The following is a 13,387-nucleotide window of genomic DNA, read 5'->3' as shown; positions in this document are numbered from 1 at the left end:
CTCTTTTGCGCCTTCAACAGATTCTGTAGCAATTTTTGTTGTTTGCCCACCTCTGGCCTTGTTTTGTCGAGCCCTTTTTTTTTTAAATTTGTCAACCCCCATCCCCCGATCCAAAAATGGTCATCCGGAGGACCGAACCGTTCCGCCCCCGGGACGGACTACCCAGCTCTGGATCACCAGACCTTAACCCACTGCGCCCTTAAGTTTAGACTGGAAGCACAACCACCCAGAAACAAATAAGAACTGAAAGAGGTCGCAGTAAAGACCTGGAAAATCATTTCAAATGAAGAATGCGACAGTGACGTCAATAGGTGGCAGTCTTCATGCACTTTTTGCAAGAACAGCTTATGCTGTTTTAAGTTAATTTATCTATGTCTGTTCCAATAGTTGAAAAGTGGGCGGTTTCAAACAAAAGGTGCACTGTCCGCAGTTGTTGAACACATCTGGATGTTAATATCATGAAATAAAAGCTGGAATTTTCAACTTTTGTGCAATATTCATCTTAAAGTCGAAATATCATGAAAGAAAATTCTAATTTCACCATGAAAACTTAAAACAGCAGTTCAAAAGTAGACGAAAAAAATCAAATGGGGGAAATATTTTTTTAATACACCAAACAAAAATGTTGTAATATCCCAAGAAGAAAGTATAGTACCTAAGTAATGCTATGAACCGAACCTAAAAACTGTACATGAATATACAGTACAATACAGTTTAAAGAGAATAGAGGATTCATTTAGACGGTAACATTTCAATCACAATGTCAAATTTTACAAGAAAAACTCCAATATTACAAGTGGAGGCATAAGTACTGTATAAGACAAATAATTTACAATTATAAGAGAAGTGTTACGACTTGGCAAGATGAAAGTCAAAGGGTTTAAAGGGAAATCAAGTAAAAAAAAAATATTAACAGGTTCTATGCTCCCACAGGCCAAACATTTGTTTTGGAAAGTCACTGGAGTGAGAAGTTCACATTTTCGGTCACTGTCGCGTAACGCTGTCGTTCCATCAAAACGTCCTGTTTCCTCAGCATCATGACTCATTGGGAGGATTGCCCATTTATTATTATTTCTTTATTTTGCAAGATGACACAATGACAAGTTCCAGGCTGGATTCCATTAAGTTGCTGTCATACCAAAAGTCCTTGCTAAATGGAATCAGCAGTCATTTAAAAGACACGCGTGCACGCGCGCACACGCGCACACACACCCGCACACGCACCCACGCACGCACACACACGCACCCACACACACGCACGCACAGGTATTATTTATTGTATTTCATAATCAAACTGAAAATACACAAAGATGAGATATTTTAGTTGAATCAAATGTTAGAACTGATTATGAATCATTGATTATGTTTTTATGAGCATTTTTTTTTTTAAATCACACTAATACTTTTTTTTTAAATCTCACAAATACTGTCCGTACTGAGACCTGGGTGGCTCACGTCATGTGAAGTTAATTAAGTGAACATCAATGAAAAACAATCCATTCTCCACCCTCTTCTGGCATATAAAATCAATGACGTCACCGTATGTTTCTACAGTTACCAGCACAAACAATTATTACAATCCCTAAGACTATCAGACTGTTAGTTAATATTTGTAATACTCCATATCCAAAAGGGTAAACCTCTGGGAATTCCTGTTGTGAGGCAAGCATTTAATATTACCCCCCCCACCCCGCCCCCCAAAAAATAATAAAATAGATAAATTATATATATATATATATATATATATATATATATATATATATATATATATATATATATATATATATATATATATATATATGTATGTGTATATATATATATATATATATATATATATATATATATATATGTGTGTGTGTGTATTATGTATGTATGTATGTATGTCATCGTTTTGACAGTCATATGGCAGCGTCCGTGTTCAAGTACACGTGCACTAGTACATGTGTCCACCAGAGGGCTCTCAAGAACACAAACTTGACCAGGCTCACCATTTTTCACCAATTGCAAAGTCACTTCTAAAAAAATCATTGCATCCATCAATTATCTGAATAATCATATATCAAAATCATAAATATTACTACTGCTTTATATTATGTTATTTAGAGTATTGCAGCATATAAAAATGCAGTCTGAAGTCAATTCAATAATAACAGTTTTAATAATAATAATAATAAGGAAAATAATAACAATAATGATAAGTCAATGCATAATAACAATTTATAGTTATCTGAATTAAATATATAATATACAGCTTTTTATTCAGTACTAAATTCCATTGCACTGTCTTATTTATTTATCTAATTTATATATTTGTCTGTATTATTGTTGTATTGCACTGGAGAGGGGAGCCCTCTAATCTCGTTGCACACTTGAGTACAATGACAATAAAGGGATTTCTATTTCTATTTCTATTTCTATTTCTAATGAGCAATGTTTTCTTTTGACGTACATTTTGATTTTCAGAAAATTACATAATTAACTACTTCAAAGAACAAACAAAAACATATTCCAAATGCGCAAAATTACTGTTTTGCATTTTTTTAAATAATAAGACTAAATAATATTTAGTATTTGAGGATTTTTTCAGGACAGAAAAAAACAGTACAAACGAGCATGAACTAATGAATTTAGCTTTGTTTAAGTCCACAAAGGTACAAGAACATAGGCAACATAGTGAATGAAGTTATTGGCAAAACTGTGCTGCCTTTAAATAACATTATATATCATTTCCTTTGCAATGAAGTGATGACTTTAAAATAAAAAAAAAACAGACGCTCTTATCATGTGTCATATTTGACAGATTTGCATTTGAAATACATGATGCACAAAGAGAGAGTTAAACTGAAACTGGAGCCAATTTTAACTCTAGTATCACAATCATCGTTGAGTTAGGTCTGACAGCAGATTTCAACGTTTGGGTGCAGAATCCAATACTGATCAAAATATTTTACGATCATGTGTATGTCTGTTTGCAGATATTGATTGTACTGATCTTTTGGCAGAGATGGGCAGGAAGGAAATGGTCTGTCCATCCGTCCCGGTCAGATGCTCATTTCATGAACAGACGATGCATATATTTTTTTTTTTAAAGGACGGACTAAGCAATGACTTCAGTGGGTTTTCATCTGTCCCTGGAAAATCATTCCTAATTGCATCAAGTGCAGAGTGTATAAAATTCAAATATTTGCATTTGGAGCAGAATGAAGTTGTGTATTGCTGTTGCGTGTACTGGCTCTTTAACTGAGAGTTCCACTGAGAGAGTGTGTGTGAGGGAGAGAGAGTGTGAGAGAGAGAGAGAGAGCAAGCGAGTAAGGTCAACATAAATTCATCAAAAATACGGAAGCGATCCGTGCAGCTTTGTGAAGAAGCAATTGAGAGCCAAAATAGGCATCTTAAGTTGCATTTCATTTTAGCTAGGGGATGAAGTGCAATAAATCCAGCCATCTCTATAGTGCAACCCCGGTCCTTATCTGTAAATTTACCTCATGCTGTGTAACGATAACTACATTCGGAATCATTTGAGTGTTAAAAAAAAGTGTCTGCCGGTGTTTAGAATATAGATAATATCCCATTTTACAACATGGAGACTATGCGTCCGAAGCGGCTAATATATGTACAAATCCGTTTGTAAGGCTAAATTATAAAATAGCTAATAGCTAACGTTGCTTTTAATCAGGTGTATTTTGTAGTCTGGAAATTATGGTAAATGGATGTGAATAGGAAATTAGCCGCCTAATTATATCACTTTTTAATCGCAGAAATTTGCTAATGACGGTCTGACTCAGACCCTTGCCCACTGCGACTTGCGGGGGCTTACTTTATTCCAAATGCACCAGACAGTGAGAAAACTTAAACATGGACAGTTAGTTAAAGTAAGTGTATGTCGTTTAATCCTCTGGGTGATGTTCACAGCATAAAAACACGCAGCTCAGACGATTATTTATTTGCGACGTTAAAAGGTAATCAAGGAGACCTCGCTGGTTCCTGAGCAGAACATCTGTTTGTGTATCCGTGTCTCAGCGGACGTATGACTGCGTGCGAGCTATGCGTCGTCCTCCATCCATCATGGCCAACGTTTATACGGACCCCCACCTGTCTACCGTTCTGGCGTCGTACTGTTTCGCCCATACTCATTCTTCTTTCTTCCCTGACTTGATGCGCAACCCTATCCCGCTCCATGGCCCGGCGGCAGTGCGTCAAGGCCGGTGGTCCCAGCCAGCAGCGCACTCTCAGCTTCCTGTACACTTGCACAAATACACAATTTACAAAAGCTCTATTAAGTTGGCATATTTCCCCCACGGGTTGTCAGGGAGGAATAATAATCTCTTTTTACAGGAAGACTAAATACAGAAGACACACTCTGACCTTTCAAAAGCACAGACGAGAGGAATTTATCCTCCTCCTCCTCCTCCTCCTCCTCCTCCTCCACTCTACTGTATTTTGTTGTCACTACTACTAGACGCTCATATTTATAAACGCTGGCTCGACTTGATGACTGGGAGAATACATTTGGATATATATAGTCCTTTGACACTGTGTCAGCAGTTATCTCCACTGGTCACACTATTTTCTGTCTTTCTTAAATCTTGCTATTTTCTTTTCCTTTTTTAAAGTCTAATGTCCTTTTTATTCTATTACAAGTGTTTTATTATCATCGTGGCTATTTTATTTAATTTAGAATAATGATTTCTTTCATTTTTCAATTTTTAGGGATCAGTTTAGTTTTTATATACTCTTTTGTTCATTTTATTCTAGGGCCTATTTTCTTTTGTTTAGTTTATTTTATTTATTTTTTGGGTATGCAATTTTATTTTACATAACTGTGTTTCTCTTTAATTTCATATTGGTTATGATTTTTTTTACTTAGTTCTTTACAAACTGGAAATCACTGCATAGAAGTGTAAGTGCTGTAACACCTCAAATTTCCCCATTGTGGGACTAATAAAGGACATCTTATCTTATCTTATGGCTGCTCAGTGAGATACGAAGCAATATAATTAATGAAATTAATGATACACACTAATCAATTTTACCATGTGGATGCTTATTGCAACTGGCATGTAGCCAAAACGGCTAATGACCCAAAATTTTTGACAACCTTCAAAGTTGAGGATGGATTACAAATGCAGTACATGTGACAAGAGACAAGTTTGTTTCAAACGTCACTCAGTAACAGCATTGCTCAGCGGCCACCTCCCTGTTCTGATGTCGTTATTTCTGTCAGGTGTGAATAGACGAATACTTTCACTTATTTTAGTTGCATGCAGTTTTATCATGGAGTGCATGACTGATCAGGATGCTAAAATGTTCCGTGAAAAAATGTCTGCGTTAAATAAATGTGCAATGACGGTGAGAGTTTGACCCCGAAAGTGATTATTTGTATTTCTATGATTTCCTGATCTTTTTTGAAGCCTTCAGACCTTCAAGTGTGGCCTCGTCTTCTGTCCTTCCTTCCAATTTTGATCCAAGGTCCTTCCCTTTCTTGCTTTCTTGTGCCTCAGTCTGGAGTGGCCAGCATCCATTACTCGGCTATCTGTGAACATTCCTCGTCCAGATGTTGTGTATTTTCTTTTTTTCTGCATGAGCCTCAAATGTACACAGCGAGGATCGATGCATTTATTTTTTCTAAGACAAAAAGAAGGAAGATCCATGTGTCTGGCAAGAGCCTTCATAAACTCATCAATCTGTTCGTGCATTCGGTATGCGGCGCAGGATGGAAATGTTTAAAGACGTCATTTTCAACGGTCGACGCTCTGATTTCTGAGTATTTTCAATGGAAATAACATGAGAATGCTTCTTAAAAGAATATCTTAATTTTATTAGAAGTTCGACACAAGATCATGGAGGTAAAATGTGCAAAATAACGTTCATATGGCCTCAATAAATTAAAAATAATAAATCGTAATGGCTGTCTTGTCTTATGGATACTACGGTATTTAATAGTTTAGCACCAGGGCCAGTTTTATGACATGGCTCGGTAACAATCCGTATCCTGTTGGGATTCATTAAATCAGGATATATTCAAATCTTGGAAATGAGTCTAACACTGCAAACTCCCCCTTTAAGATTTTTATTTTCCTTATTTCACACGGGGGAAACACCGCGTAACTTTTTAATTGATGTGGTTTCATTTCATTTCCTGCAATTATTTCAGTCATTTATCGCAGAAGAAACAACAATAAAACAGCAATATAACATGAATACAAATGTTCTCTGATTTAGAACAAAATAGAACAGAAAGACGACAAAGTTTGACTTTTGCAATTACGGTACAAAGATTAAATGGAATGTGGAGTACTGCAGGGCTGCGTTCTATACCTTCTTTTGTTCAACTTTCCCAAAATGTGATCATGAACCTTTGGAGTATATAGTGTTGTATAAACTGCATTTGGAAAGGACATTATGTTTGGGTGGGTAGAAGAAGCCGTCATCTTAACCACTTCCTACATTGTAATACTGAAAACATTCCACATTCACTGCTAAAGCACGGCTGGAATTAAGACAAATATTTTTGACCATTTCCAGTAGTGAGTCTAAACATGTTCATTTAGCTACAAAACAAACTTGTTAAGAGCTGCCTTTATTTCATGTATATTGAACCTGGCATGCTGTTAGCTTGACATGGAATAACACTTACCGTCTGGCCAACATTTCTGTCACAGAGTCCACATATAACCATTGATTTTGTGTGCAGGGTCAAAAAACTTGTGATGCTGCTTTCTGAATATGGGGTGAGCTCATTGTAAGTAAGCAGCCACTGTTTATACAACTATTTAAAAAGAATAACAACATTTACAAAAGTGCTTCACACAGCATGAAGTGTAAGTAAGAACAGCGAAATGGTTCATTGAGTGTGGAAACACTAACAAGAGTGCAGGAAGTGAGGTCGGAGAGCGCGCTGGGAACAAACTAGCATCGAAGTGTGGTTGAAAGTTTCATACAGATCTTTTGTTGGATCCAATGGGACCATCGCGAATAATGCACATAAGAAAAGCACATTTCAATCTGATGTGATGAGATATAATTAAGATAATAACACGTGACATTGTATTTCCATGTTACGTTTACATTATGCCAAAGGTGAAATCTGGATCAGATCCCGATTGAATCTGATTTTACATCACATCATCTAAATCTGTTTACACAGAAATATTATCCAAAAGGGACATTGTGAACCAATAACATGATTACATTTTTTTAAATTATTTTTATTTAAAGAAGAATTCTCTCTGGCACTTGAGCAACTTTGCTTTTCAGCCTTTAACCACGTCCATTATATGTGTTTAAAAAAAAATATATAGAAATGTTGGTTTTATGTCATGTCTTAGGGTGACACAGAGCCTGGCACTGTTCTTAGGTATCCCCAATTGGGGATTGAGTATTTTGCTGACTTTCAGAGAACCAGGAAATTTTGTCTTTGAAAGACTTCAGTGCGCTACCCCTAGCATTTTTTAGTTCATCTAGAATCTTCCTTATGCCAACAGACATTTACATGAAAATATATCCACCTTAAGCTTCCGGTAGCTGGGATAAATCACCGGTTCATCTTCCATGCCGCAACAACGAGTTGCTCTGAAGCACCCGCACCAGTGCAAAAGTCCCTGTCCAGAAGCCAGCTGTCACGTCAGACTTTGTATCTGCCCCTCCTCGCGCTTTGTCATGTTCTGTGTGACATGCACACGATCACGGCCAGCAATGAGGTGCTAGAAAGCGGCCTCGCCAGCAAACTATCTGGAGGGAAGATGTAGTCTTTGGAATGTGGGCACAGCTAGTTAGCCAACTGCATATCGCATGCCGGGCGGGGCCTAAATGTTGCGACTGTTTGTTGTTGTTTGTAGCACTGCCCCAACAAATCAAGAAAACGAAAACAAATTGAGTAAAATTACTGACAGTGTAATTGATTTTAAATTCTTAAATGACCTTCAGGAAAGGTATGGAGGGGAAAGTAGACTTTTAAATTGGATTTGAAAATGTTTACATTTGGCGCTGACTTCATTTCTGTCGGCATCTAATTCTGCTGACTTACAGCAAAACAATCCTGCTTCACCATGTTTACTTCGAATCCTGGGGTCACTTTACATGATTTTAGTTTCAGTTTCAGTTGTCCAATCCCACCGCAGTTTGATGCCGCTGCCTATTGTTATCTGTTACATGACCCCCGTGCTATTGCATCATTTTAAAAACCTTCTCATGTGTTTCAGGCCCATTTTTGTGTTAAAAAAAAAAGAAAAAGGCTTTTTCTTTGCGTGCATCCTATTATGCCATGCTGTTTGCGCCGGGTCAACAGTGACTCCTGTGAGCATTCCACACATTACTCACACCACCCTGCAGAATAGCCATCCCACAATGCCGTTCTGCAAGCACCTGCATTTATGGCTCAGTACCTTTTACCCTTTAACCCAATGAGACAACTTGATGTCTGTTGTCGAGGAGCGGAAGAAGAGGGACTAGGAGTCAACTTGAATGACTTCTGGAGAGGAGTTCATATGGGAACATGAATGAGGGGACGTTTCCCACTGGGTTGCCCAACAGGCTCATCACGGGTGCATTTTGAGTTGACACGGTCAGAACTAAATCATAGGGTCGACTGATAGACACCAACTCTCACCTCACATCAAAATGCAAAACCTGGCACAAAGGTACGAAAAACAACTGGTGACATGCAGGCTAGTACTTTTAAAAACAAAAAAAAGCCTTTTTCTGATATTGGTTTCAATTCAAGTAGAGAGGATGTACAGAGCACAGCTTTATGATTTAAGCAGCAAAAGCCACTCGTTTTAGCCATCTCTGTCACTTTCTGACTGAAAAGGACAACAGTTGCTCAGGGATCAGCGAACGACCAATCCGCCTAACCTGTTTTCTGATGCTTGTGCCCATTATTGGTCGTTATCTGAGCCCTCACCAGCTGTGATGTCATTTTCAGTTGACAGCATGTGTGAAAAATTAGCCGAAAAAATGAACAGGTGTATTTTACATCTTAGCTCATATTCTACAAACGCAATATTAATCAGAGTTCCATCTTTCAACCAGTGGAGCTGCATAGAACATTATTGAGAAATGTTTGGGGTGTACTTCCCCTTTAAGCTGTCAAACTAGCAATGCTAGCCGGCTAAGCTAATGAAGCACGCCAAGTTTCCCCAAAGCTAATTCGGAAATTTGTGCATCAGCAAATGTGTTTAATTTAGCATTGCTCAAAGGGCAAAACAATGGGTGAGTATGAGTAGAGCGGTTGACATCGCTGAGTGGGTCAATTCCTGACTTTTGCATACTCCTCTAGCATGTGTCATGTCAACATGTTTTTCTCCCACACGCCTAAAATGAAGCGTCAGTTAAACATAGCAGGTGTCTACAGACAATGTGTCTCACTATGTGTATGAAAATGTCACGTTGACAAGTTATGACTGTAGCACAGCAGGATGGGGGAGCGTGTGTTAGCGGTTCTGTACATATGTGCGAGATGCACAAGCGGTTTAGGATTATGCACTGCGTGTGAAACCAACGCCACCTGGACCTGAACATGCTCAAATACATCATGTAGTGCAATAACACTGACATGAGTGTCGTGCAAAGCTCAGTGGATGCCCGGTGGGGCTTGAAGTGTGAATTTAAACTTCTAGTGGATATACAGCGCCCTCCAAAATATTGGAATGTCCAGGTCATTTCTTTTGTTTTTGTTTTACCCTGAAAAACATTCGGTTTAAGATCAAAAGATGAATATTAGACCACATTTTAAAATGTCCTGCTTTTATTTTATGGTATTGACTTCTGGATATGTTAAACAACTCAGGACAGGGCGTCTTTTGTTTGAAGCTGTCTACTTTTAAAGTGAGCAAAAGTATTGGAACAGAATAGCCAACACAAGAAATTACTGGTGAACTCAGCAACAGACATCGAACAGGTCTGCCAAGGGCCGCACAAAGGTATATACGTTCCATCAAAGTGAATTGAATAAAATGAAATAAAAGAATGACATCAAATTTATCTTTGATAAATAAAATGTAAAAAAAAACATCAACCAGTGCACAATAGAACAAAAACAAAATGACATAGACAAACATTATCCAAAATAATTTAGCACACCTAGAGATAGACCCCCTCATGTCTTGTTAGATACAGTTAGCGGTGATGTCACCGGCGGACGGGCGCGAGACTGGAATGTTTCCATCTGTTGAGCGAGGCAAAGGATTGTGGGTACTGGCTACGTGTGAACGGAAAGAGCCGCATGCACGAGAGGCATGTGTAAGCTTGTGTGCATGGATGCCGCGACACTGCCGTGTGAAGCCTTGCCTAACTAAAGTAAACTTGCGGAAGAGCGAGCTCACTACTACTCATTTACAGGAGATGCATGTTGTTGATTTAAATGGCAGATTATGAAGGATTGCGTTTATTATGTGAAACAATTCCAAATATGTCATTTCTATAGGCCTTAATGTCAGTTTGCTTACATGCATATATTTTTTTTTATAATGACAAACATGATGAGATTTACATCCATATACAGTGTGTATATACAAGAATGAAGATAATATGATGTAATTTTGGACCAGAACACGCTTGCGTTTGGGAGTTTTAGTTGTTGCATACTGTACATCTCAGTTTCAGATTTTTTTTTCCCATTGAGCGCTGCAGCCGCAAGTTGCAGACTATAAAAGAAATAGTACGAATGGCTTAATGCGTGATAAAATGATTGTCGACATGAATTAACGTGTTAAATTGCCCGGCCTTATTTTTTATACATTTTAATATTATTGATCTTGATTTCCTTGATGTTATATTACAAAAATCTGGCATTTAAACAAGGGCGTGTAAACTTTTTATATCCACTGTGTATGATCATGCTGCTTTGAATGTGAGTGCGCATAATTCATGTATCCTCTGATACTTTTTGAACTGAGGCCTCCCGGGCATTCATCTTTTTTACCTTACGCATGATAAAGCAAAAAAATGTGGATCGAATCGACAGCAGAGGGGACGACCGCTCAGCACATTGGCCTCACAGTTCAGTGGTCGTGGCTTGGCTGGGTTCATCGTGGCGTTCCCTCTGCCTTCTTTGAGAACTCCGGTTTCCTCCCACATTCCAAAAACATGCCTGCTCGGTTTTTAGAAGTCTCAAAATTGTTCGTAGGTGTGGAATGCTTGTTTGTCAATATCACAGGTGTCAAAATCCGGTCCTCGAGGATCACTATGGATAGTGGTCCTCGAGGAGTGCAGTTACACACCTGTGGTCTTTATGTTCCATTTGGCTGGCAACCAATTCAGGATGTAGCCCACCTTTTGCCCAAAGTCAGTTCTGATAATCTCTAGCAAACCCACGATCCTAATTAGACCTCTTTTAGTGAAAATTGATATTTCTTACTGAAAGATTACCAACGTAGTATCAAGAGGCAGTTTTGACCCAATCCTGGAATGTTCATGGATCACTATCTCCTACTTTGTCCTTGGAACTGAATTTCTCTGGAAATGAGGATAATTCACACGCTTTGGCATATCTTTCCTTTCAGTGCCTTCCATTGTTCCTGGAGATTGGTTCAGAGTGACCCCGGGTCAAAGAGGGAAGGCCACTGTTGCGGCCGGCGGGGTAAAAGTTCAGAATAGTAAAAGTCTAAATAGTCCCAAGCTGATCACACACGCACACACGTACACTTGTTGAAAGGCAATGTGGGGTCAATTCTGATTTCCTTGTCGGGTGTTACAGTAGGAAAAAACAGCGGTGATGCAGGACAACAATACTTTGGATTTTTTTAATATTCAGAATTAGTCTGAATCCTAAACTATGTATCGTTCCTTACTCGTTAACCACCAGAGGTGACATCATCATTACTATTATCCCAGGTTGAGTGTGAGTCGTGAAGTGAATATTCTGAAGAATTTGCATGCAATTGAGCAAAATTCCAAACCGCTTTGTCGCTGCGGGCCACCTTGTCGTGTTTACTCCCGTTTGCACTGCAAATTCCATCATTGCCTCAATGTGAACGGGGGGACCAAGCGAAGAATGCGGAAGGCAGCGTGGGACAAACTCTGATGTTGTAAAATCATCAGAAAATTACGGATTTGTCGCTACGACGATGGTGCAATTGCCTCTCTGTCTTTATGACTGTAAAAATGCAAATGTTCCTAAATGCATCTACACTTGCTGTTTATACAACGTGTTCATTTAGTGCATTTAAGACTGAATAGCAGAGGTCACGGAAAATCGTGTGTGAAACAGATAGGCCGTGATAAATAGCGCACTCGTAATGACACAATACGACACTGTGTGTTTGCGTAGACGCACGTGCACGTGCAATTCCAGTGGACATGTTGCCTTTTTGGACTCTAATGAATTCATGTGCAGTCCACTTCTTGGGGGATGGCGAGAATATTAGATGTTTTCTGTGTATTGAGTGGATACAACTGCAGAATCTGAATACTGCAGTCTATGAAATTTATGACATTTTTATTTTTGCTTTAAAACAACTTTAATTATTGAACCTATATTCTATACACGATTGATTTTTTTTTTGTCATCTTAATACACAAAGGACCTCGCCCATCTGTTCAATTTCAAAATCAAATTGCCCATCTCCGTTGTTCTGTGATCGTTAACTTCTTTTTACACTTGTGTAAACGCTATCAATCTTAAAATGTCACTGACTTTATTTTTTTTAAATATTACCGACACAGTTTTTTTAATGTTACACTTAAAAATTTACTTGGTGTTTTATTGTGATTTTTGTGATGGTGTCAGTTTGACTCTAGAACAGATTAAACTACTCGGGGAAATTGCGTTAAAATCTCATTTTGAACATGGATAATGGTCGTAGATTTCATCTCTAGAGGCGATTGTTGCGCCACCCATCCTACCATACAAACACATACAGACGGCCCAAGAAGCTCACACACGCACACACTTTTAGCCGCGGTGTGAAAGGTACACAATAGGCAGTAGGTAATGAGCTGCATGTGTTTGTCCTTGTGCTTCGATTCTCTTCCTGCTCCATTAATGAAGCTTCATTGGGTCCACAACTAGTGCGCACCTGTATGTACCACAGGTCAGCACACTACTTAGCTGCTCCATGGCTTGCTACAGCCAAGATTCAGTCCCTTCGGTGAAGTCTTGCTAATTTGCTACCTGATTTTACAGCTCGTAACTCTTTAATGAACTTTGGCTGTCATAATCCAACATTTTATATGAGAATGCTGAGGGTTGCTATTAGCCATCCAAAATGTCACCTGGGGCCCAGGCTAATACATCACAGCAGGTCATGTGGGAGGATTAAAATAATATTCTCTTACAAATTACTCAAGATTTCCGAGATGCAGTGGACAAGATGAAAAGCAGGCGTTTTAAAGCATGCAAGTTACTCTGAATGGTGTGAGCTTTTTTTCAGGTTTGGGTAACATCAAA

Source organism: Idiotropiscis lumnitzeri, chromosome 14, assembly GCF_059441095.1.
Source record: "Idiotropiscis lumnitzeri isolate Australia: NSW breed Sydney's pygmy pipehorse chromosome 14, RoL_Ilum_1.0, whole genome shotgun sequence".
Lineage (NCBI taxonomy): Eukaryota > Metazoa > Chordata > Actinopteri > Syngnathiformes > Syngnathidae > Idiotropiscis > Idiotropiscis lumnitzeri.
This window is presented reverse-complemented; position numbering follows the sequence as displayed.